This window comes from Thamnophis sirtalis, unplaced genomic scaffold (assembly GCF_051295495.1).
Source record: "Thamnophis sirtalis isolate CommonGarterSnake01/CBP01778 unplaced genomic scaffold, rThaSir2_p1.2 scaffold_5, whole genome shotgun sequence".
NCBI lineage: Eukaryota > Metazoa > Chordata > Lepidosauria > Squamata > Natricidae > Thamnophis > Thamnophis sirtalis.
The window spans coordinates 117,503,603-117,509,886 of NW_028261385.1; positions in this window are offsets into that span (position 1 = coordinate 117,503,603).

A 6,284-nucleotide genomic window follows, 5' to 3' on the forward strand; every position below is an offset into this window, starting at 1 on the left:
CAGTGACTTCTTTGCAAAGAAACAAGCTGAATAAGATCTGATGTCACTCATATTTTCACTTAATAGCAATAGCAATAAGACTTATATGCAGCTTCATAGCGCTTTAGAGCCCTAAGTGTTTTACAGAATCAGCTTAATGCCCCCAACAATCTGGGTTCTCATCTTACCAACAGGAAAGATGGAAGGCCAAGTCAACCTTGAACCGTTCAGAATTGAACTTCTGGAATGAGCAGTGAGTTAGCCTGCAGTACTGCATTCTGACTACTGCAACACCATGGCTCTAATAAAAGTTTGATTTGCATATAATATTTATTTGGATGAAAGTGAGAGATCGGTAATTTTTCTTGTAAGTTTTCAAAATATGAAATTTAACTGCTTTATGCCCCAATATCATATATTACATGCAAAATCCTGGTTCACACCATAAAGAGATATTTCGTGAGTCATTTTGGATTGTAAACCATGATTTAGAGTTTAGTGTGAAAATCCTATCAATAAATCATCTTTAGCATGGTGCATAAACCATGGCACTGGCTAAATATGCAGTGTATAGAAATAATGGAGGTTAAACCAAAATTCCTCAAACAGATTAGTCCCTGGAGTGCCTTTAGCAAAGTTACTTTCTTTTAATTAGCAAAAAGTGTCTTTGTTCTAATCCTCACCTTGTTTGATGAGCATCACTGACCCCACTATTTCTCTCTACAGTTAAACTGGCAATTATTTAGATATTTAAATGTGCACAAATGAGCTTAGTCATTGCACCCTTCCCCCCAATGTTGAACTCTCCAATTTGCATAGGATCAAGAGAATTGTTGGGAGGGCAGAGAGAGGGAAGAAATGATCACTTCATCACTAATTCACTTTCTTGGCCTTTTCTGCCCATCCTACCTATATTCACAACTATAAAATTGCTCTCCCCTCCCCCATACATCTCAAGGAATAAGCAGAGAAACAGTAGGTTTTGCCATTGCTCACTGTTCTTCAGGTGTTTCTCTTCACAATCTTCAGGTGGTCATGAAGAGGCAGGTGCAAAGCAATTTGTGGGGCCTCTAGCAACCCTGATTATCACTGAGTGTTGTATCTTTTATTTTTAATGAATGTATTTTATTCTTGTGTACACTGATAGCATATGCACCAAAGACAAATTCCTTGTGTGTCCAATCACACTTGGCCAATAAAGAATTCTATTCTAAAAATTCAATTACGTAAATGACTAGCTCTTTCAGTGAAGGAAAAACAACCATTTCATCATGAGGCTGGCAGAAGAGCCATGCCCAGCATGATACACCCAAAGAAAAACAATCAGTAAATCAAACCATGACTTGATTAGCAGATAAAGGCTGCAAAAAACCAGTTTCACTAGTTCTAGGGCAGTCCTAGCCTTTTCTGTGGGCTCCCCAAACCAACTGAATAAGGCGTGTTTTTATGCCTATTAAATAAAAATTAAGAACCATTTATTTTTCCAAAATGTATAGATAACAAACTGGTTTTTGCAAATCCCTAAGCTTCTCTTGCTCAGCCAATCTCTTCCTTGCTCACTTTTCAAGCTAAATGAAAATGTTGGAGCTCAGGTACAGAGGAAATAGTAGAACGTGCCCAGCTTTGTCTGTCATCCTGCCACTGTCAAACATCTCCTTGGCCATTGGAAACATCAATTGCGCTGTGAAACCCCCTTTCTCTGGGAACCTTTACAGATCCATGTTATAGGTTATTCTTAATTAATTAGCTTAATTTGTTGGCCCTTGGTTTTATATTATTAATACTTCTCTCATTACTGTATTGTACATATTTTAAAAACATGCTCATTGGATTTTAAAAATATCTATTGTACATATGTGGATGGATGGATGAATACTCTGAAGACTTTTCTGGGAGAAAAATCCTCATGACTAAACATTTAATTATACATTGTAAATCTGGGACTTTCTTATACTACATTTGATATTTTGGGAGTACATTATTTATAACAGTTTCATAGAATATTGGAATGTATGGTGTGTCCATGGAAAGGTAGTGCCTCTGGTGGAGTGGGCCTGCTATCTTCTTTTTAGCATTGCTTCATCACCTTTGGTCCCCATCTGGTGCTTAGCTCTCACCTGTGGCCACACCCCAGTAAACCATCTTACTACACAGGCCAAACTAGGTGAAGATAGCTGACAGGATTTTGATGCTTAAGGAGTTATGGGGTTGTCTGTCCCAGAATGTGAAATTTATCCAGATAGATTGAGCAGAGGAGACCAATCAACAGTTCAACCATCAAGAAGGCAAGTTGAGTACATGTTGTGAAATGCGAAAAACAGAAGACATCCTGGTCATCTACTGAAAGAGAAGAGGTCTCTAGCCATAACATCTGTTCATGCCACTGGATTAAAATCTCTTCTGCCAAGAGAATGGGATTGTGCAATGCAGTGGTGGGTTGCAAATCCCATTCCAAACAGTATGGTTGGAATGGGGCTGGTGGCGTCCTCATAGATGCGTGCAGCACAATGCAACACACACATGCGTCATAGCGCCTCCACAACACTCTGTGATGCTCCAGCTGCTCCACGGAGCATCGCGCAGGTGCTGTATGCACCATGCGCCTGCCCAGAAGCGCAGAAGCCTTTAAACACAGGTAAGGACTCGGGCGGGCGGGCCCTCTGGAGCACCGTACTGGAACGGTATCTGGTGCTCCGGGATGGCTCTGGTACGCCCGTACCGGGGCGTACCACCTGCAACCCACCACTGGTGCAATGTCTATTCCATTTTAAACTCCATTACTCACCATTTTTTGTTTTGTGATTAATCTCAACCCAAACTTAATTCAATAGGTACAGATGACCACTAGCAGTTGTAAACACAAACTTTTAGTAAGTTTTGACCAGTGGTCATTTATCTCTGTACCCGGGGCAGTAGAGATGCCTGGCAGCATCCAGGGAGATAGGGTAGTCTTTTGTAGGATGGTGCTGCCAACTCTTGTATGAGAGAGCAGGTTAGAAAGGTATATTAAATAAACATTGCTTGTCCCATATCACCTGGCTAGATAACTAAATGGCAAATCATCTCATTAGAATAATTACCAGCCAAGCCATACAGATAATTCTTATCATATGACCATAATGAAGTCTGACTATTATGGTCATGTGTCATGACAGCTGTTAAACAAGTTGGCCTAGCTTTACTATCTCTACTCTCTGATCTCCCTGATGTGGCCCTTGAACGAATGTGTGGGCCATTAAGTGGAACAAGGGATGCTTTGTATGGGGGAGACCCTGGGCGGCCTAGTGCAGGCCCGCTCTTCAAAAGGTGAAGAAGGTACTATCCCCTTTGTTATTCATCTTAACATTAGAAGTTTTAAACAGAAATATTAGAGAAGAAAAAGACATATAAGGAATGAAAATTTAAAAGGAAGAATACAAATTGCAAGCATTTGCAGATGACCTGGTCTTCATTAGAGGATTCATTAGAGGATTCATTAGAAACTGCACCTAAATTGATAGAAAAAATAGAGGAATATGGAAAAGTAGCAGGTTTGAAAATAAACAAAGATAAAACGAAGATTTTGACAAAGAATATAGCATCAAGACAAAAGGAAGAATTGACGGAAGCCTTGGAGATTCAAGTCACGAATAAGGTTAAATATTTGGGGTTATATTTAACCACAAGATGCAGTGCACTCAAAGAGAACAACTACCATAAACATAAACAGATTGCGACAAACTTGACAAATGGCAAAATTTACAATTATCAATGATAGGGAGAATATCCACAATTGAAATGAATATATTGCCCAGAATTTTATATATGTTCCAGACAATTTCAATCAGATTAGGGAAAAATTACTTTGACGACTTAAATAAAATAGTGTTGAAATATATTTGGTAGGCAAAGAAAGCAAGAATAAAATTAAAATTGTTACAAGATGCTAGAATAAGAGGAGGATTTGGTCTGCCTAACTGGGAATTATACTATCAGGCAACAAGCTTAATGTGGGTCAAGGAGTGGATAACATTAAAAAATTGTAGATTATTGACTGTAGAAGGACATGATTTGTTGTTGGGATGGCACGCTTTCTTATGGTACAAGGGAACTAAAACGCAGGGGTATTTCAGAAGACATTATATATGGGAGGCTTTGCTATTAAATTGGGAGAAAATTAAAAGGCAACATTACTTTAAAAATCCAGTCTGGTTATCAACTATTGAAGCATTTTCATATTCAATAATATATAAAAAGGAACAAACAGCTAGACATGGTGAAATATTGAATGCAGAAGGTGAACTTAAATCTATGCAAGAGTTGAAACAGGAAGGAATAAAGATGAACTGGTTTTCATATGTGCAAATACAGTCTAGATATGATAAAGCGGAAGGTTTCCATGATAAAATGACTGAGTTAGACAAAATTTTGACAAGTACTGATGAAAAGGTAATTAAAAAACTATATGGATACTTATTAGAGGTTAAGCTAGAAGAACAAGTTAAAGAACCTATGAAAGCTTGGGGGGAAAACTTTGGACATGGGATTGAATTAGAGAACTGGGAGAAATTGTGGTCTCAAAATTATAAAATGACAATGTCAACAGCATATAAAGAAAATTTATATAAGATGTTTTATAGGTGGCATTTATCCCCGACGAGAATAGCAAGAATGTTCAAGAACAAATTGGAAAAGTGTTGGAAATGTCATCAGATACCGGGTTCATATTACCGTATGTGGTGGACTTGCATAGAAGCTAAAAGATATTGGACTAAAATCCATACTTGGTTGGAGAAAATGAGATAAAAACACATAGACTTTAAATCAGAGATTTTTTTATTGGGAATCATACTGGAAACATACAATAGAGAACTGAAATATTTGATTGTAAATGTGCAAAAAGCAGCTAGAATTGTATTTGCTAAAAATTGGAGAAATGAGAAAATACCAATGCAGGAGGAAATTATTCATAAAATAATGGAATATGCTGAAATGAGTAAATTGACATTTAAAATTAGAGAACAAGAAGATAAACAATTTTATAGGATATGGGATTTATTTTATCTGTGGTTAGATAAAAAATATGGAAATGAAAGCTACCAGAGAATGTTGTAAATATAAGAACAAGTGAATGATATAAATGTAACATAAAAATATTTTACTATTAGAGATATTTGATATTTGTTGTAATGAACTGCTATAGTGTAAATGAAGGCTTGTGGAAAATGAAGAATAAGGGTGATAGTATGTATGTATGTATATTTATTTATTTATCAGCACAAATGCAACATATAGATAGATAGATGATAGATAGATAGATAGATAGATAGATAGATAGATAGATAGATAGATAGATAGATAGCTGTAGCTGTAGCTGTAGCTGTAGCTGTAGCTGTAGCTATAGCTAGATAGCTAGATAGCTAGATAGCTAGATAGCTAGATAGCTAGATAGCTAGATAGCTAGATAGCTAGATAGCTAGATAGCTAGATAGCTAGATAGCTAGATAGCTAGATAGCTAGATAGCTAGATAGATAGATAGATAGATAGATAGATAGGGAGGGAGGGAGGGAGGGGGAGAGAGAGAAAGGGAGAGAGAGAGAGAGATACAACCCTCGGTATGCCCAAATATGGGAGGAAGTTCACTACTTCCATTCTCTGTCCATCGGCTCGTCACAAGAGACCATCCAGACAGAAACCCAATATTTTTACTGTTGCCTTTGTTACATTTTGTGTTGTATTTGTGCTGATAAATAAATAAAGGGAGACTAGTATAGATCTATTTCAAGCTATTTAGCTCTCATCAGCTAGCCATACCCTTACACAGGTTCGAATCCCAGTAAGGGTATGGCTAGCTGATGAGAGCTAAATAGCTTGAAATAGATCTATACTAGTCTCCCTTTATTTATTTATCAGCACAAATACAACACACACACACACACACACACACACACACACACACACACACACACACACACACACACACACACACACACACACATATATATATATATATATATATATATATATATATATATATATATATATATATATATGATTTGATAATATGTGATTTTATATGAATTGTAAGTGATGACTATGGAAGGGATGCACAGAAACCTTGTAACCAATTGACACACTGTTTGTAATGGAAGATGGTTTTATGTTTTTTGTTTCGTTTGTTTATGTTTGTCTAAAAATAAAAACTTTTCAAAAAAAAGGTGAAGAAGGTATGGGTCCTAATGGCCCATACCTGGTGTGAGCCTGGTGTGGGAGAAAATGGGCTCTGTGACAGGGAAAAGCCTATTGTAACCTAGTAGGGGGAAAT